A 21511-nucleotide genomic window follows, 5' to 3' on the forward strand; every position below is an offset into this window, starting at 1 on the left:
GAACTTTTCTTACTCAAATAATGTTAGTTATATACTTATATATAATAGATACATATATAATTTTAAATTTTTAATATATATCTATCAATTTTTTTAATTTTTAATATATATCTATCAAATCGGATCGATTAGTGATCCACCAGTTAGACCATTGACCCACTATTTCGATCGGATTAATGATAAATTTCATAATTATGACCACACAAAATACTCTTATTTAACAATTTTAAATTTTACCTATCACGTAATAATTTAATTTATATAATTATTGATATTACCACAAATTACGTACTCCCAACTATACGTCACTGAAACCCAATCCTCCACCATAATTTATATAATTATTGATATTACTTCAAATTACGTACTCCCAACGATACGTCACTGAACCCAATCCTCCACCACAAAACTAGTGAAGACTCAAGACACTTATCCGAAGTATGAAATTGACAACAAAATCACACAACTATTTTGCAGATGCTATTTTTATTTGATGGATCTAACTAAACTAGTAAGCAAAAAAATTAATGGCAAAACCAAAGTTGAGGTGCGCCAAAGACGAAAGATGGTCGCTCCATGACAGCCAGCTCTAGTGACAGGAGGCACTCGAAGCATAGGGTTCGTTCAATTCTCTATTATCAATCTCATATCTCACCTCTAACAGGGACGTATATGTCTTTTACTTCACTTAAGTAAATTCCTGTTACTAAAAAAAACTAAATTATCATCAATTTATTGCATATTCACATACAAACAGTCATTTATCCTACTTATTTTATATCGCACTTCTCTCTCCTTTTTTTACATCTCTTTTTATTGTCCAAAAAACATATGAATTAAATGTAAAAGTATAATGTTTTTCAATAAATGACCGAAAAACATAAGGATATAGGAATTGGGTGGATAAAGGGCTTTTTTTAATGAAAGAATTGGTTGATACGGAGGGGTTTGAAAGAAATAATTTAGTCATAATATTCATACAATTATTATTTCTAAAAAGATTATCATAGGTTTTTTATGTAAAATTAATATATATATTCCTATTTCTCTATTTTAAAAAATTCAATTACAATTTTAATTAATTATTACGCAATAATGAATTTTTTTGTAAAAATTACTAATATTCCAACACACTACTCCCAACGATACGGAACCCAACCATATCCGACCTCTCGATTGTTATAAAAATAAAATAAAATAAAATAAAAGGAATAAATAAGAATAAGAGGTAAAGTCTTATACTAAATAACAAAATCACATTAGTAAATTAACTTCAAAATATAACAAAACATGGATTAACAATGCAATATAACATACAATTAGCATAAAGAAAATAATGTTAAGGGATAAATTTTAAATAACCTGGGTCAAAATACGCAAATGTTATCCTTAGAGAGAGAATGTCCTCACTGCATTGGTAGAAAAAAATCAGATTATGCTCTATTCCAAAGATACGACAATTTATTTGTTCTGATCGTGTGTAGTGAAAGGATCTTTGAACCTTCTGAATATTAATGTTCTTGCTCTAAAAAAAATAATTTTTATAAGAAAAGGAAGAGAAGAAACTTAGAGAAGATAACATTATTTTTTCTGCTTGTCTTTTTTGCTAAAGGAGAAAAAAGATATATATAGACACAACCCAATAATCTTGTTATGTGTAACGTTAAGAAGGAGTAGTCTAGGAAAATTACATTTTTGCCCTCACTTTATTTGTTGACACTTGTTAATTTTTTTGGTTTTATGGTCTTTTTAGTCTAGGGAAATTACATTTTTAACCTCACTTTATTTGTTGACACATGTCAATTTTTTTGGTTTTATGGTCTTTTTGGTTTAAGATGGAAAATTTGAAGAACAGAAAGTTCACGTAGGCTTGCTTGCAATCGTCATTCTTCTCTCCCTCAACCCTAAGCTTTCATTTTCTTTTTTCATCATCTCTCTTGATTGGTGTTGTATTTTGGGTTTCTGTTAGGGTTTCATGGTTTAAATCTATGTAAATGAGTAATTTTAATGGGTTTTTGTTTGGATTTTGTTTCGCTATTGCTTTTTGAGTTTTGGGTCTCTCCAACGTTCGTTGTTTCTCTTTGAGTTTAGGATTTTCATTTCATTCTTTACAACATCAACACCGAAGAGTCCAGTAGAAACGATATTATTTTGCTACCCATTTCTTTTTTCCTTAATCATTTTCTTGGTTTTGTTCTTTTTCAGTGAGAGCGCTTCTCCATCCAGAGATAGAAAGGTTTTTTCTACATCATCAACCCCAAAGAGTCTAGTATTGGCCTCTGAAACGGTATTCTTCTGCTACCCAGTTCTTTTTTCCTTAATTATTTTCTTGGTTTTGTTCTTTTTCAGTGAAAGTGAAAAGATATTCTTTATACATAGACGGTATTATTCTGCTTCCCACTTTTTTCCCAAGACATAGGATGGAGAGAAGAGAATATAGACAAGAAAAGTAAGATAGTTCTAACTTGATAGCAAAACAACATAAAACGATATGAACTTGGGATGGAGTATTGATTCATGGGTGACAGTGATGTTTTGATGTGTTCAATTTTTTAAAGGATATTTTTTCCGAATCCACTTGGCTGTAGAAAAGTGGTTTCTCTCTTTCTATTTTTTTATCATTCTTTCATTTTTGAATGAGTCAACCTAGTGCGTACCTCCCAATGAGCTGAGAAATATGTTATTGCAACAACTGAAAACTTGATTACCCTTCCTCTATTCTATTGTCATGTTCTTGTTAAGTGTTACCGGTATTATTATTATTATTTATGTTTTGCATTATTTTGTCAAAAAAAAATCTTATTTATCAATCCAATTACTCTTTTCTTTTGTCCAGGATATCAATGTATGGTCAGACTTCCTATCATCAACCTTTTCCACTTTGATAATATATTTGTCATTTAATTATTCGTTATCGCTGAAACCGATTTAACATACAAACCTTGCTTTACAATTCACTAAATTTAATATCACTTGATACTGAATTCAGAATTGGTTGGTTTGTATTTGAGTTTGTTTAAATACATTTTCTATTTACAGTACGTAACAAATTAAAACACAGGCCCAAAGTTAATTGGTATTTACTTTGAAAAAAAATCACAAAATAAATTATATTGATTAAGTACCGTGAAATAAAAATTTGATTTTATTTGTATTACAAAAAGATCAAATATAGGTTAATTTGATATTCTATACTAATTAATTTTTAAATACTTCCTGTGTAAAGCGTATGAACATCGTGTATGTATAATATATTCCTACTACTAATATAACATTGGATTCCATTTTCTTGCATGCACAAATATCACATTGAATCATCAACTAAAATTGTCTTCGATGTGTACCAATGGATATTTACGTCATTGATATTTCTTTTCATTATGTTTATTTACTTTTTCAAGAAGTTATTATTATCTGTCAAATATGTCTTTTCAGTTACATCTACTATATCTAATATCTAATATAAAGGAGTAGTCTAGGGAAATTACATTTTTGACCTCACTTTATTTGTTGACACGTGTCAATTTTTTTGGTTTTATGGTTTTGAAGGACAGAAAGCTCACACAAGCTTGCTTGCTTACTGTAATGTAATGGTTATAGAGAGTTAGTATTTATTAAATTGATGGAAGCATCAAAAGGTTGCAGAGAAAAAGAGAGAGGCATGGCAGCGCTTGCAGTATAGATCACGTGTGGTATGTTTATCTTCTTACCTTTATCTACAAAAAAAAAAAAAATGAGAAGTACAGATCAAGTGTGGTAGGATTGGAAGTGCAGATTTTGAATGAAAAGAGAAGAAAATAAAAAATAAAAAACTTTCTCTAAGCTAGAAAAAATAAAAAAAACTTTCTTTCTTTCCCATCTAAGATAGAAAAAATGAAAAAATTATCATTCTTCTCTCCCTCAACCCTAAGCTTTCATTTTCTCTTTTCATCATCTCTCTTGGTTGGTGTTGTATTTTGGGTTTCTGTTAGGGTTTCATGGTTTAAATATATGTAAATGAGTAATTTGTCTGGGTTTTGTTTCGCGGTTGCTTTTTGAGTTTAGGGTCTCTACAACATTCGTTGTTGCTCTTTGAGTTTAGGATTTTCATTTCATTCTTTACAACATCAACACCAACACCGAAGAGTCCAGTAAAAATAGTATTATTTTGCTATCCATTTCTTTTTTGCTTAATCATTTTCTTGGTTTTGTTCTTTTTCAGTGAGAGCGCTTCTTCATCGAGAGATACAAAGACTTTTACTACAACATCAACCCCAAAGAGTCCAGTATTGGCCTCTGAAACAATATTCTTCTCCTACCCGTTCTTTTTTCCTTAATTATTTTCTCGGTTTTGTTCTTTTCCAGTGAAAGCACTTCTCCATCAAGAGATACAAAGGTATTCTTTACACATCAGTAACGTCCAGAGTAGAATGGTATTCTGCTTTCCACTTTTTTTTTTCGAGACATAGGAGGGAGAGAAGAGAATATAGATAGGGGAAGTAAAATAGTTCTAACTTGATAGCAAAACAACATAAAATTGAATATGAACTGGGATTGAGTATCGATTCATGGGGTGACAGTGATGTTTTGCTTCTTCAAGAAATAATGTGTCTAAAACATTCCATATTTACCGTGAATGGATTAATGGATCCAATTATGTGTTAAATTTTGGAAGGATATTTTTTCCGAATCCATTTGCCTATAGAGAATTGGTTTCTCTCTTCCTATTTTTATCATTCTTCCATTCTTGAATGAGTCAACCCGCGTGTGCGTACCTCCCTAGTAAGTTAGCCAAGACAAAATGAGCTGAGAAATACGTTATTGCAACAATTGAAAAACTTGATTACCCTTCCTCTTGTTGTTAAGTGTTTATTCTTTGCTCTTGACTTTGTTCCAGCATGTTCAAAAGTTTTCTCTTTCTCTCCCGTCTAAGACAGAAAAATGAAAGGTAGCATGTGCAACTTATCTCCATTAGAGACTACAAGACAAGATAAAACATGTGTTATACTTTGGGTTTCTGTTAGGGTTTCATGGTTTAAATCTATGTAAATGAGTAGTTTTAATAAGTTTTTGTCTGGATTTTGTTTCGCTGTTGGTTTTTGAGTTTAGGGTCTCTACAACATTCATTGTTGCTCTTTGAGTTTGTGATTTTCATTTCATCAACATCAACAACACCGAATATTCTACTACCCATTCCTTTTTTTCTTAATCATTTTCTTGATTTTGTTCTTTTTCAGTTTGAGCCCTTCTCCATCGAGATAGTAAATGTTTTCTATACAACATCAACCCCTAAGAGTCCAATCTTGACCTCAGAAACGTTATTCTTTTGCTACCCAGTTTTTTTTTCTTAATCATTTTCTTGGTTTTGTTCTTTTTCAATCAAAGCGCTTCTCCAAGTTTCCAGATTTATGCCAACATCACAACATTGAATTCCTCCCGTTTAGAGCTATACTTGCTTCAACAATTGACAGTACAACAGGTCAATTATTACATACACCATTCTCAAAGAGGTTCTAGAAAACCTATCAAGGTATGTATAATATCTACATACTAACCATTTTCCTAAAGCATTATAATGTATTCACTACTAATTTAGTTACACTGGAGTTTTTTATGCACCTGTTTGAACCTATATGCAGCTACATTTCAGATGATGTTATACTATAATTCTTACTAGAACCCCTGCGTTTTCCTAGGGTAAGTACATTTTTTCCTTATTTCTAATCTCACACTCCTATATATTGCCTTATACATTCTTATACAAGCTGCCACCAAAAATCAATTTTTAATAGGGTTAGAGATTCAAAAATTGGTATATTCATTTAACAGGTGGTTTACGGATGAAGCAAGGTTGACTCTCCACACCTATTGGAGTTGCTCCCATTTATCCAATGGTTTAAGAAATATGTTGGATGGTTCACTAACGATCCAATAATAGTATTGACTCAATCTATGCAATCCATTATTTTCTTTTGTAATTGGATATTTTGGCTGGATTTATTTATGGATGAATTAGAAAGTTATGGGATAAATAGATCCAATTGTCATCCTTACGGATTATCAAATGTTGAGACTTTGGCAAGTGCACCAAATCGCTCTTAAGTAGTAAACCTCGGAAGTCTGAGTATCATTTCCACAGGGATTTTATTGCACTTTATCAAATATTTCTCAATTTGTAAGTAAGTAAAATAATAAAGATAGGAATAGGTGTAGAAATAGGTTGCTATTACCCAATCAAATAGATTAAAAGGAGAGACAATTAATAAAAATGTCAAGACCGGACAAACCCAATTGGCCTACTATGCATGTAAATATGATATTCATTACCAATGCACTGGTATTAGTTCTACCCACATCTGTTGATTTTACTTGTCCCTGATGCCTCACGTTTACAAGCTTATTTTAACTACCTATCTCCCAAATGTCTTTGCAAAGATTTAATAATTAAAATGCATTAAGGTTAAGTTCTAGATGTTGCTAAATGCATGAGTAGTGAGTTATCATTCTATGCCTAGCAATGCTAACCCAAGGATTCTTTTCTTAAGATGTTCTATTAGGTGTTACCCTTTCCCAAGTGTATAACCCCTAAAACTAATGCATGCATTAAATCTTAAATCCTTATTAGGAAATACCGTCTCCCGAGCGAATAAAACCCAAAAGAAATTTAAGAACAAATGCAAGATAACAAGAAAAGAATTAGAACAGAAAAACCTGGAATAAATTCCCTTTGCATTGATAATTCTTGAAGCACATTGTACATCGTTGGCTTTCTAGGCCTGCCAGGCCCTAGCTAGGAGATTATCCACTCATGGCCATTGAGGGCTTTACAATTGGGGTGAAAGAAAGAATAGGGATAATAAAAACAAAGAATATAAAGAAAGAAGGGAGAGCTCAGGCTTGGAGTGCTGAGAAAAGTGCTCTAAGGCAAGATGTGTTGATTCCTTGGGACTGGCTCTCTATTTATAGTTGCTGAGGTGGACTTTGGGCCTTCATAGTCGCGCTTAGCGTGACACCTCGCGCTTAGCGCGTTCGGATCGCGCGCTTAGCGCGCCTTGCAGGCTTAGCCAGTGCTTCTGTTGGATCGCGCGCTTAGCGCGTAGCTGGGCTTAGCGCGCGTAACGGTTTCTACTTCTTCGAGCTTAACGCCTCGCTTAGCGCCTGTCTTCTTTACTCGCTTAGCGCCTGACGCGCACTTAGCGCAAGTGTTGGGCTGGGCCTGCTTCAGAACTCCTTCTTTCTCTTCATTTTTGTTGCCTTTTTTGCTTAATGTAACCTCATTTTTTGTATCTGCAACCAAAAATTCAACTTAATTAATTTTTTCAACTTCTAATTATGAATAACTGCTAAATAATTAATTTTAGGCCAAAATTTGACTATTTAACTACTGTTAATTTGCAATTATTAGTAGTTATCAAAATCCCCCAAATTAAACTTTGCTTGTCCCCAAGCAAACCAAGAATAAAAGCAAATAAGTTTTCAAGCAAGTTCTGAGTGTTCCAACACTATCAATGGCTTCAGTTCCTCCTTCTTTCAGTGGTCCTTTCCGCATCTGTCAACATCTCAAAATGAAAGCATAAAACACAAGAGTGGAATTAGTCTGTTCTCTGGAATCTTAATCAAATCTGGCTTGCCTTACTTTCCTCGCAAGGCTGGTATTTCCCTCTGCTCACAAGTGTTTGGTTCAGTGATTGCAATTTTACTAGCAACCTGCAAGTAAGACTCCAAAGTTTTGCATTTCATCTTAAGTACAATTATCTTTAGTTACCTTTAGGTGGATCACTAAGGACTTTATTGGCTTGTGTTGGGGCCTGGCTTACAAAAAATCATGGTTTTTCTTGAGAATTCAAATTTAGGATTAAGAGAGCAAAAATTTCTAATACTTCCGAGGCCTTTTTCTTAACCCTTTTATTTCCCCACAACACTTTTCTTTTGACACCTCTCTTGCTCTTTTGTTTCTGCCCTTTATTACACTCATGATTTTTTTTTAATTGGGCCTACAGTTTGTGAAAGGTGTCTTACTATGTGTTGTACTATTGTCTTAGCTACCTATTTCCCAAAATCCCCCAAATTAAGACCTTTATAACCCATTTTTGCTCTCTTATCATCCTAAAGGGTAGGACAATCATTTTATTGGCTCAAGGGTTAATTTAAAATAATATATTGGCTCAATCATGGGTGCAAGGGGTAAAAATCATGTCGGGTTGGCTTTTTGGCTAAGTAGCTAACATAACAAACATGGCCTTGATCATATCCACCTTAAGTAACTATTCTAACAGTCTAATAATGATGCAAAACCAGGAACTTAAAAACAGGCGTTTTCTCTCATAATTAAGTTCACACTCTCACTGGAATTTAAGCAAGTATACGGCGTACCAGTTATGACCTTGTTCCATCAGACTAACCTTCCCACCTTGTGCTATTCATGTTCCATTTCCTGACCTGACTTGTGCTTCCAGAACCAGAGTTTCCAAGGATTAGTGGCATCTCAAGTGTTTGAACCTTCCAGAACAAGCTCAAAAATTATGACTACTCAAGTTTATTATCATTATATAATCAACAAAATGAACTTAAAACCTAACCATCCATTTTTTCCAATAGCAATCAAAAACTAAGGCACAACCTAGATGATAAATTTTTTTCTCCAACAAAACATTTGAATAAAAGCAATCACTCTGTTGCAAAAGTCCTGAACATTCACGTTTTCCACGCCGCCATGCTCCTCTAGGCTGCTCTTCCAAGTCTCTGTGATCTCCGTGGCATGCTCCTTCACGGTAGGGGTAACCAACAGCCTCGATTTTCCATTGACCGGGTCGACGACGACCGGAATTAGCGACTCAAGGACAAGGACGCAGGCCCAGCCGAAGTCGTGGCCGGCCTTTTCCCCTCTCTTGTCGACCGGAAACACCTCTAAGATTGCCTCCAGCACAAATTTCATCGGATTGACGCACTCTGCCAGCACCACTGACATCTCAGCGCGTAGGCCGTCCAGCTCCTTCTTCTTCGCTGGATCGACGCACTTCGCAACTTCTTCACCGACGAATACGACAATGACTTCTTCTCCAGCGGCTGCTTCTTTTTCGCCTCCTCGCTGGCAACAACCACCACCACCATGCCACCAACCTCCAAGGCCTCCATTTTGATGCAGCGACGGTCCTCGTTGTTGGAAGCAGCGAAACACGGTGCCAAACCGGCCTCGGACGAGTTCTTCAAACACTTGGTATTTTTCTTTCTTCACAGCTACTTCTGGATCTAGAACCTTCAGAGGCGCAAATGAAGAGACGCAGTCATTATTTTTTAATTTTAATTAAATCAATTAAAGACGGTGTTTATAAAATCAACCGTAGTTATCTCTCTTGGCTTCAAAGACGGTGTATATGCACACCTCTTAAATTATTTTAAATAAAATAATTTATTTTATAAAATAAATTTGATTGAGCTTTCTACAGCGATCCCTGCAATACTCGTCGTTGAACAACTAATTTTAAGACGGGTTTGAATAACACCATCTTCTTATAGAAGCTTCAAATTACGAAAATGTCATCACGTATATTTTTAAGATGTTTGCGTCACGACCGTCGTAAAAATTGCGTCTTGGAAAGGACTATTTCTAGTAGTGAAAAAAGGATTTCGCATAACAGGGTCGGCAAGTGATGTACTATCTCGTGACCAACGTGAAAATTTAATGAAAAATGTTGCTTCAATCTTTAACGGAAAGCTCAACATTCTGGTAAGTAAGTTTGATCCATTTAGATTAAATTTTAAAAGAATTTTACATTAATTTAAATTACATGCCCAAATTTCACTTTCGACAGTTGTTTTAAAAGTATTTTGTGGCGGTTGAAAAGTTGTTTCTAGAGTTAAAAACTGCCACCAATTTCACTTTCGACAGTCAGCATTAATTCAAGAATACAAATGTCAGAAATGGTTTGTGAGGTTTTAGTTGAACGCGGTAAATTTGCCAAAAATATTATAACATTTTTAACCGTCACAAAATAAACGTTTTCATTTTTATATTAGCATTCATTCATTTGTTTTTACTGTTTAAAATTGTCACAAATAAACAAAAAGTGTTTAATAATTTTAATTATTTAAAAAAATTCTCTATGTCTAATATTTATTCATTAATTATCTTTATTTTTGTATAACCAATATTATATATTTTACTATAAATTATATCACCTATTAATTAGTTTACTAAAAAAATACAACAGTTTTTTTCAAAAGCTCAAAAAGATATATAATCCACAACAAATTCATTCTTAACATTTAACTTAATTAACTAACAATTAAACGAAAGAAATCAAATTTAACAATTAAACAAGTTTTCTTAATTCTTAATTAATTAAAAAGAAAAATAAGACAAAAGAATTTTCTCAACCAAAAATGTTATCGTATCAAATTAAACAATTAAATGTAAGAAATATGGTTTTAAAAATCACATAGTTCACCAATCAAACTTTTAATAAACAAATTGCATATTAATCAAGGTAAAGAATTTATTTACAAGAATTAACCAAGTCAGTAAATCACAGAAAATCTATATCTTTGTGCAAAAAAAAAAAAAACAAAGAAAAGTAAAATGAGTGGTCATCTTAACACTCAAAATAAGATATCAAGTAACCATGTCTCTATCACATAGCCTTCTGCAAAATTATCAATTACCTCACTGCACCAGTTACAAATAATAAAACACATCATTAATTTAAAACTTCATACTCTATTATCAAAATATGATTTACAGAGGAAAGCAGATTATATAATAAACTCAAGGATACCTCATAATTTACAAAGCAACTCTTGATTAATAAGCCAGTAGAAAGAAATAGAGTACACTACTTGTAATAAATATTGTTAAAGAAAAAAATAAGTGGAAAGAAATAGATCAATACATTGCTTAAAGGTATTTTGTATATATAGATTGATTAGATATTAATTTATTCCATTTCCTTCAAAAACATATCTTAACTAACTTTCATGATCTGGTTGGAATAAGAGATGATTAAGATAATAGCTACAAGTACAACTTTAATATCTCTAATATAGATTCTTAAATTTAAACAAAAGAAATGTTCCAAAGGACACATTAGAAAATGACTAGCACAATGAAGCAAAGTTTGAAGTATCTGTTGGTATCACACACATTTTTTATCAATGTTTGACTTGATAGAAATTAGATATTTTAGTTGGAAGCAAAATTAATTTGTGCTTGAAATTAGAACTCTATACCACTTTGGGATAGATAAGAAGAATTAACTTGTACTGACTTGAGAAACCTTAAAGAATAATATCCTCTTGGAGTTAAAGGGTGATTGCAAGCTAAGGGATTAAAGCTTCCACAAATGAGATCAAGAATATAATATAACATTAAAATTAATAAAATAAAACATATAAAAGCAAAATATATACCTGATTTGGTTTCATCTTCCTAAACCCAAAAATGTGAGAAGTGTGCGTATGAAAAAACAAGGAAAAGAAAAACACAATATTATGATAACATAAGAACTGTAGACTATGACTATTGCTTGAATTTATAAACCACAGAGCACCTCAAAATAGGGAAATTTTATAAACCTAGTCACTTAGATCAATTAGTATATTTTCATTCATGTAGTGCCTAATCACATTATCTGGTATTGACAGATGGTATTGCAGTAAAAAAACATGCATGAATTATTTCACATGTGGAAAGAAAAATTTAAGCTAGGTATTACTATAGAAAGGAATATCCAATAGTTCAGGACAAATTCAGACTTTGACAAATTTCTCCTGAATGATAACGTTTTAGAAATAATGATACAAGGATAAGCAAGAGCTTTGGAAATAAAAAATAAAAAGAAGAAACAAGAAATAATAGAAAGAAGCAACAACTTAAAAGGAAAGAGAATGATTATATTACAAAACTTGATAATGATAAAAAAAAAACCCAAAAGTAGAGAAAGAGGATGCGATTTCAGGGTACTTCTGATATATATTTTTCATACTTTGATTACTCAAACATTGAACTGTCAACGAATATGCTAGAAAATTCTTATGAGAAAAATTAACCACCAAGCATCTAAAAGGAGAGAAAGGAATAAAAAAAATTCAATATACCACAGAACTGCCAATCATATGGTGAATATTTGGAAAACCTTGTTGGTTTTGAGGAGGAAATTATAAAAAACAGAGGAAAGAAGAGAGACAATGCGTATGCGGAGGAAATATAATTATTCTATTCTAATTCAAATTGTTCTTAGCAGCGATACAATAAATAGCAAAAGATAAACTAATTAGATAACAAGATATTAGCAAAACAGAATATTAAAACTAACTTGCTCCTTAAAGATAGGAACACCACTTATTGACTAGGCTAATCCATTAAAAATGTCTTACTCCTAAAATATAGGAAATCAACTTATTTACTAAATCTTATCTTAAAAACTGAAAAATAAAATATTATGCAGTTACAAAAGTATATCTTCAACACTCCTCCTTGCTTTTGGAACTGCAAACTCCAATTCTTTGAGTTTAAGTTTGTTGATAGGTAGTGACTTTGTAAACATGTCAGCCAATTAATCTTTAGACTTGCAGTAAATAAAGTTCACTTCTCTACTTTGTTGCATCTTTATTAAATAATAAACCTAGATGTTGAAATGTTTAATCTTCCCATGACACACGGGATTGTTTGCAATAGCAATGGCTACTTGATTGTCAACAAAAATTCCAGTTTTGTTCTTTTTAGAAAATAGAATGTTTGACCTTGTTGAAGTGAGATACATTAGACATCCAATCAAGCTCCCATAATATCCTTCATCAATGTTATCAACACTTTCTTTCTTGCTAAACTTCTCCTTTTGATTCATTGGTGTGCTAACAGACTTGCATTCTTCCATTTGAAACTTTTTCAAATTTTCTTTTGCATATTTCCTTTTTTTCATGTTTAGCATTCTTTCAAGATGGCAATGATCAAGTCTCTTGTGCTTGAATTCCGTGGGTGTGACTTGAGTGAAATAGGTTGTATGCTCCTCCTCTGCTGGATCAAATGAGAAGCTTTTACCTTTCATTTTAACCTTTAGAACTTCCCGGCCAACAATGACATAGATAAAACAATGTTGATGTTCAAAGGACACTTTAAATCCCTTTTTAATCAACTGACCTACACTTAGCAAGTTTTGGTCAATGTTAGGTACATAAAGAACATCTGATATTAATTTGGTACCTGAACACGTTGAAATTGCAACAGTTCCTTTTCCTTTTACTGGAATATAGCCACTATTCCCAATTCTAACCTTTGAGACACTAGTTGGCTTCAAATCTTTGAATAAAGTCTTATCATATGTCATGTGGTTCGTACAACCACTATCAATCAACCAACATTTAGAACTACTCCTCATCGAATAACTTGTTGCAACAAAAATATAATCTTCTTCCTCCTGCTCAACAACTTGGGCATCGGCTTCTTGCTGCTGAAATTTGTTTTTACAAATTATAGCTTCGTGTCCAAGCTGATTGCACTTGCTGCACTTTGCGTCTGACCGTTTCCAACATTTGTATGGTGGGTGACCCAATTTTCCGCAATGTTGACAAGGTGGATAATTTTTCTTTTTATCCTTACCTTGGTTGTTTGCACTGTTTTCGCTGCTTACTGGTTGATTCTTCTTGAAAAAATCCTTTTTGCTTTCATCAACTTCATGATGTTTGACGGGCAAAGCACCTTCGACAACACAATCTTGCCTCGTCAACCTTCGTTGCTCTTAAGCTTGCAGGGCATGTAGCACTTCTGCCAATGTGATTTTCGACAGATCCTTTGTGTTCTCCAATGAAGCTATAGATGCTTCATACCTCTCCAGCACCGTTACCAAAATTTTCTCTACAATTCTCGAATAAGCAAAATCACTTCCCAACAACTTTATCTTGTTGGCAATACCCAATAATTTGTTTGAGTATTCTTTGATTGTATCTGACTCTTTCATCCTTTGAAGCTCAAATTCCCTCCTTAAATTTAACACTTGCATGCTTCGTATTTTATCATCTCCAGCATATTCCTCTTTCAGATAATCCCAAATTGCTTTGGGTTATTTAAGAGTCATGATTCTGATGAATATCATTTGTGAAACACCAGTGAACAAACATGACCTCGCCTTTGCCTTCTTCATCTTTCTTTCCTTGTGATTTTTAATTTGGGCCATGGTGGGATTTTCAGGCAGCGGATATATTTCATAATCCTCTTCCACAACATCCCATAAATCCAAAGACTCCATGTAAGATTGTATTTTCACTTCCCAAAGATCATAATTCTCTCCATCAAAGATTGGAAGAGTTATGTGGGAAAAACTTGCTTCACCTTCCATGGTAGAGGTCCCGTAAGAATAAGGCTCTCGATACCAATTGTTGGTTTTGAGGAGGAAATTATAAAAAACAGAGGAAAGAAGAGAGACAATGCGTATGCGGAGGAAATAGAATTATTATATTCTAATTCAAATTGTTCTTAGCAACGATACAATAAATAGCAAAAGATAAACTAATTAGATAACAAGATATTAGTAAAACAGAATATTTCCTTAAAGATAGGAACCACTTATTGACTAGGCTAATCCATTAGAACTGTCTTACTCCTAAAATATAGGAAATCAACTTATTTACTAAATCCTATCTTAAAAACTGAAAAATAAAATATTATACAGTTACAAAAATATATCTTCAACAAACCTTATCAGAGCACTCTCCAATTTCCATCTAGATTCATCATGTCTTGAAAAAGAAGAGGACAAGTAATTTCATTCTTTATAATTTTAATAATTTTTGTTTGCATAATGGCCTATTACAAACATAATGTATAAATCTAAAAGACAACTTCAAGTCAAACATGATTAATAAAAAATTATTAACAAACTCTATTTATTAAACAGAGTTGGATCATGTGCTATATCAATATAATAGAGAAGAAAAATGAAACCTGTGAGCAAGGTTCAGTCCTATCCAAAAGCATCTCTCAATCTTTACATTTTATGTTTGGGATGCCACCTGGATTAAAGAAAATAAGAAATTAAAAAATTTAAAACCTCACTAGCTTCCTAACAGGAAAACCTTCCATCTCTACACACCAATTCATTTATCCACTCAGGCACACACATACACAACACTAATAATAATTATTAATAAAAAACAACAACAAGGCAAATTGCTTAAAGTTATTATTAAGGAAAAGAAAACTACATACTTCCTCCTTGAAGAATATTATAGAGCTTGGCCTCCTAAAGTAATTGCAGATAGTTTCGTTTTACCATTCTCCTGCAACACCTAAAGTATGGATACGTTTCCGGCTAGAAGTGCAACATTTTCTGGGGGTTTACTTTGGCCGCCAACAATAAACCGTCAGTAAAATCACCTTTTTTTTGTAGTGTTTGTTAACTTTCATTAAAGAAACGGTACTAGTGGTAGTGGTACCACAACAGAACATAAAAGACACTAAGTTACCAGGAGAGCAAGCAGTTGACAAACAAGATCGACAAATTCTACGTTCAGTGTTCAGACTGTAACTTGCAAGAAGGCGACAATACATAGATAGCAAGAAAAAATTTATTTCAATGACAAAATTTTGGTGTGCTTAGTCAAAGATATATGCGTCCGTCAGATATTTATTCTTTTTTTTTTTAAGAAATCAAATATGTCATTCTAAATAACTGAATTCTGTTAATGCATATCCAAAGGAACAAGAATTATGCATGGCTGAAATTAACAAAAAAAAAAAGAATTATGTGTATATGGCGAAATTTCTTCAACTTATTCAAGTCTCCACCATTAGCCTTCTTATTAATTACATGATATATGGTTGCCTCTTCTTTTCTTTAATTTTCCTGTTTCAATCTTTTTTGTTCCTAATTAAATTGACTAGAGTTGACTTGGTAAATGGGTTTTCTATAGATAAACAATGCTGGAACAGCTTACACTAAGAGCATCCAAGATTATACTTCAGAAGATGTTGCAACACTAATGGGTACTAATTTTGAGTCATGTTTCCACCTATGCCAACTAGCACACCCACTTCTAAAAGCATCTGGGTACGGCCGCATAGTGTTCATATCCTCTATTGCAGGTCTCAAAGCTTTTCCTATTTGTTCTGTTTATGCAGCCTCTAAAGGTATGTTTCCTTATCTTTATATCCTTTAACTATAATGCAGCAACGTGGTAAATTGGGGTTGCAGAAGTTAATCAATCTGCATATAAAATATTGATTCAGGAGCTTTGAATCAATTCACCAAGAACATAGCATTGGAATGGGCAAAGGATAATATTCGTGCAAATACCGTGGCACCTGAGCTGTTAATACCGAACTTTTGGATTCTCTCATGGTATGTATTGTTAATAACTTAATTGTAAAAAGCTTATACATTGCCACTTTGCCAGGCATATCTAAGATTGATTCACATCACTCATCTTTGTATATGTTTTCTTAATGTGCGTTTGTGAATTGTGAGTGAAGTTTTATAGGAAAAGCAATGGGAAGAAGAAAAAAAAATATATTTCCCTAATTTGATAGTTAATTCAAATAAAAAATAAAATGATAGATGGTAAAAAGTTAATGTCCTATTTTTTTTTTACATCTCATAAAGCTATATAATTCTTTTAATTTAAAAATAAAAAACTTGTCCTTCCTTTTTTTTTTTCTTTAAAACTTCACTCACAGACATTACGGACGCCCCCGTGAGATTGAAATAATACTTTACTTTTTTTATTATGAAAATGCTTTACCTTAAATATTAAATGCATAAAGTATGAGTTGTTCCAACTTAAGCTAGTCATCTTGATGTAACCAAAGAATTGAGTTTTTATTGCCTGGTTACATATCTACTTCTAGTTTTCAATCCCATTTTTTTTCTCCTGCATAATATGTTATTAATTCAGCAGCAATGCATGCTCTAAATCTATTTGATTGTTCTTGTTATAGAAATCTACGTATGTGGATAAGAACGTTGAGACTTTGGTGTCTCAATCACCAGTTAGTCGCCTTGGAGAACCTACGGACATATCAGCAATAGTTGCTTTCCTTTGTCTTCCGGCTTCTTCATACATTACTGGACAGATTATTACTGTGGATGGGGGTTCCACAATTTAAATATATAATTATGCCAGACTTGTAAAATAGAATAAATTAATTAATGCCCAAAACACAAATCTATTATTGATCAGCTTGGTTTATTAGAAGCTCTGGAACTAATCATTATCAGTACTTGTTTTAAGTACAATACTTGTTTTAAGTACAATATATTTAAAGTAAAGGTGCTAAAACAAAGTATTATATTTAAAGAGTTGTGATATTTCCCCTATATAAATTTCTTTATGTCATTTTTACGTTAATTTCATACTATAATATTGCTTTATTAGGTTTCTTTCGTTGCTAAAATTTGCTGCCATGGCCAACATTTACTCCCACTCATGGTTTTGGCTAATAACTAGATAAAAATTGGATGTTACAGTAAGTATTACAAATTTAGATATTAATAAATTTAATATAAAAAATACAATAAATAAATAATGAAATGAGTTAGTTTTAATTTAATTAAGAATATAATTAGATGGTATATATAAGTATGAAGTATGTATACGATTATATGTTATGGTAACCAAATTTGAGTATAATACATGCAACATATATAAATAGTGCAGTTATCGAATTTGGATTGTTCATTGATTCAATCAGAATATTAGATAGTATTAGTATGTACGTGGTCAAACTAATATAAGTCATAGATCAAATCGCGTGAATCAGTTTATATTAAAACAATTATATAACTATATTCTAAAAAATATAAAAAAATTACATTGTACTTAAAGAATCAATCTATGTATATGTATATATTAAAATATTGATATGAAATTAGTAAAATATATTACTTCAATGATTGAGTATGAAATTAGTAAAACATATTACTTTAATAAAAAGACATTTTTAGTCTAATATTAATTAATTGATCCAACATATTATAAATAAATAATGGTGATTTGGCCCATATAATAATAATAATAATAAAACAGTAGCATATATAAAGTATTCAAGGCATAAATCACTCAACAACTGAGTCATAGAAAACATGTTTTTCACTTTTTTCACAAGAGGATTCGAGAAAAGGCCTAATCCTAATGCTAGGGTTCACCAAAACATGGAATGGCACAAGTTTACCATGCCTTCATGGACTTGAGCTTTCATCTCCCTTTACCTCATCAAGAAAATCTTCAAAAAGTTGTAAGCTTTAACCAGATTTAACTACAAATGTAACCAAAACATCAATGAACCTAAAACATGGAGTTCAAAAATCAAGCCTTTTGAAATAAATAAAAAAATTAAGGAAGAGACTGGGTATTTTGAACCAAGAAGAGAAAATAGAAGAGAAAAAATGTTTTACCTTAGTCCTTGTTGAAGCTTAGAGGAGAAGAGAAAGTAGAAGAAGAATATTAGAAACTTGTACTAGGATTCTCCATTCACAATATATTTCCAAATGCCTTCAAATCTCTAACTTAAGACAAAAAAAAAAAAAAAAAAAGGAGATAAGACAATAACCAAAGGGATAAGGAAGGATAAGGGAAACACTCGGCAGAGAAAAAAAAAACATGAAGATGAGTTTCGACTAGGAACAAACAGCAAGAATGATATAATATAATATATCTATGATTTAAATATAAACAAATTTCAAGATAAGATAATAATATTTATGATAATACCTAAAGTATTGTTTAATCAAATGATCAAATAATATAATAATAAGTCCTAATAAGGGTCTTCTCATGATATTTCTAATATTTAAAATTTAGAGTATTACAACTTTACCCTTTTTAAAATATTTTCATTTATCTAAAAAATAGCCTAAGAATATATTCATAATTGCACTTCTATTAATCCTTCTCAATATACTAAGATTCATCCCACTAATTGCCACTCAGGCAAGTTTTAACTTTAAAGGTTTTATTATCCTTCCTCAACCTTTCTTAAGGAAATTCCTACTCTCAATGTCAAAATGTTTTTTTAAAAAAATAATCCGTTTGCACTTTAACCAATCTTGGCAACCATTATAGTAAACAGGCTTTATCTGGGTAGATACCTATTGTCGTCTATTCCTCTTTGTCCAGGCCTAATTCCAAAACGTAACTCTAAGATCAAGTGGTTCTCATTCTAGGCATATGTTTAAGGAAGTATTTGGGCTTGATAATTCTTTCTTGCTTGTCTCTTCTAGAGCTAACTATCTCAAGGTTGCTGCCTAGAAGGTAGGTGGTACTTGGAAATCTATTGTTTTAGGTTTCGTTAGTTGTAACTCACTAAGCTTTCTCTTACATGAGTGTTCTAATTTATCATCACTCAAATTACTTTTGGGTTGTGATTTGAAAATGTCTCTATCGATCTTATTTTAGACACGCTAAAACAGTTTTCTTTTCACAATATTTGTTGTTACACTAGTTTATCTAGGATAACATTCTTCTCGTAGGGTTTAGGCTACCTGCAATCTAATTCATTATTCCTTCATCCTAAGACAAATGCACTTTAATCCATGTTCCCAAAGCACACAAACAAACATATATTCAATTACTTCTTAGTAAGTCATCAACAACATAACATATTAAAAAGGTACGTAGAAGCAACACATTGCAACATCAAACATATCACATATGTCAGACATATATAACATTATCAAATATCCATGTAAGTTAGGGAAAAACACACATAAACATTTGTTTCATATTTTACACCCTACTCATACTCTCACTCAACAATGAGGCATCACTCAATGATTTTTTCTCTATTATCTTCCTTGCTCAACGAGACTCATCTCGCTAATCCAGAGGTGACGAACAAAATGCCAAGCTTTAAGTTATGCAAACACAAAAGTCTCCCCAAACATTCTAAACACTACAAGAATGAATAAAAAATACACTCACCATGGCAAAACAAAGGGATTCATAAGGTGTTGAGGACGACAAGGATGAAAGAAGCAACAGTAATAAAACCGTCACAATTGAGAATGTCATGATAGTAGTTTTCAAAAACGCCACAATCGAAAATAACTTTAGAGTCTATGACTATTGTTTACCTAAAATGGGTAATCATTTAAATAACAAAGAACTTTTGCGTAAGCTACATTTAACCTTTAAATTAATTAACAAATTAATAAAAACTATCTCTAAGGATAATAGGTGAGATATCACAACCTTTGAATATAGAGTAATTCACTTTCAAAGGGTAATAATCACATAATGAACCATCCTAAATCATTTTTTTTACATCATAGCTTAAGTCTAAATGACATTCATTAGATATAAAGTGCTACCCACGTATTTTTGTAATTTTTAATATATTTTGATCAATAAATGACTGTGTGATTTTAAAAAAAAGGCGTGTGATAAAAAAGAGAGTATATTTCTTATTTATATATTTGATTTTCCTTAATTTCTATCTATTAATATATTCTCTTTTATGCTTCAATAATTTTTTTTAAGTATAACCTTATATCAAAATTTAAAATATTTATCATATATATATATGCATACATAAATTTATTATAAATTTAATTATATACAAATAAATATTTATTCTAAACTAAATACATTTTGTAAATTTTCTAGTAAGACAAGAGAAAGCAGTCAAGCATCATGCGGGTGGGTTACAGTGTTAACAAAAATAAAAGAGGTTTTTTTACCAAATAAGGGTAAAAATTTACACAATTCTTCAATCGGGAGTATATTTTAAAAAATTATACAAAACGGGATAAGTCATAACAAGTGTTACGACTTTTCTAACTCAGAAGTCGTACGACTTTTTATTTTTTTAACTAAAGTCGTAAAATTATTTATGACTTCAATTCAAGCATTTTCTTTTACGACTTTAAAGTCGTAATTTTTTTTAACTGAAATCGTAAAATTATATACCATTTTAGTAAATTTATGATTTTTTTTTGGTTTTATGACTTTAAAGTGTAAAAACTTTTTTTTTTAATTTTTTTAAAGGTTTAGGACTTTGAAGTCGTAAACCTATTTTTTTTTTAATTTTTTCTAATTTATAATTATTTATGGTTTTATTTTTATTTAAATAAAAAAATTAAAGAAATATATTTAAATATATAATAAATAATATTAAATTGCCTTATTACTATATTTTTTATGATTTTATTTGATATATTATTATTTTATTTTAATATTTTATTATTTAAAACATGTTATATATATTTTTAATATATTTTATTTTAAATGTTTTTTTATTTAAAGTTTAAAGTTTATTTAAAGCATGAGACATTTGTTGAATTGTTGAAGTCGTGACACGACTTTACTATTCAAGCAATCCATGATTATATATATATATATCCTAATAAATTTAGGGTTTAAATTCTTAAACTTTCTTATAAATATGTATTTTTATTGAAAGATTATTTAAATTTTAAATAAAAAATATTTAAATTAAACTATATTAAAAGTATATATAATATGTTTTAAATAATAAAACATTAAAATAAAATAATAACATATCAAATAAAATTATAAAAAAAATATTAATAAGTAGGTCAACTTA

At 31.2% G+C, this 21511-nt stretch overlaps 2 long non-coding RNA genes and 1 pseudogene across 6 annotated transcripts; 2 read left to right on the forward strand and 1 right to left on the reverse strand.

Annotated features, from left to right (window-relative positions):
• The first annotated feature begins 436 nt into the window (after positions 1–436).
• LOC114418962 lies at positions 437–6026 on the forward strand. 4 transcript variants are annotated; one of them, XR_003668142.1, is made up of 7 exons: positions 437–618; positions 2206–2287; positions 2380–2449; positions 3550–3692; positions 4202–5509; positions 5619–5676; positions 5809–6026. It is a non-coding gene; the product is annotated as an uncharacterized LOC114418962 (long non-coding RNA). The 4 variants fall into 4 exon arrangements; XR_003668144.1 differs by lacking the exon at positions 2380–2449 and having other exon boundaries at positions 4202–4375; positions 5365–5509; XR_003668143.1 differs by lacking the exon at positions 2380–2449 and having other exon boundaries at positions 3555–3692.
• Positions 6027–15926: 9900 nt separating this feature from the next.
• Positions 15927–17155, forward strand: LOC114418961 (annotated as a pseudogene).
• An 819-nt stretch (positions 17156–17974) lies between these two features.
• LOC114418963 lies at positions 17975–18556 on the reverse strand. Of its 2 annotated transcripts, none has more exons than XR_003668146.1 (2): positions 18363–18556; positions 17975–18252 (listed from the first exon to the last, which is right to left on the reverse strand). It is a non-coding gene; the product is annotated as an uncharacterized LOC114418963 (long non-coding RNA). The 2 variants fall into 2 exon arrangements; XR_003668145.1 differs by having other exon boundaries at positions 17975–18223; positions 18363–18516.
• Between the last annotated feature and the right edge of the window lie 2955 nt (positions 18557–21511).

This window comes from Glycine soja, chromosome 7 (assembly GCF_004193775.1).
Source record: "Glycine soja cultivar W05 chromosome 7, ASM419377v2, whole genome shotgun sequence".
Lineage (NCBI taxonomy): Eukaryota > Viridiplantae > Streptophyta > Magnoliopsida > Fabales > Fabaceae > Glycine > Glycine soja.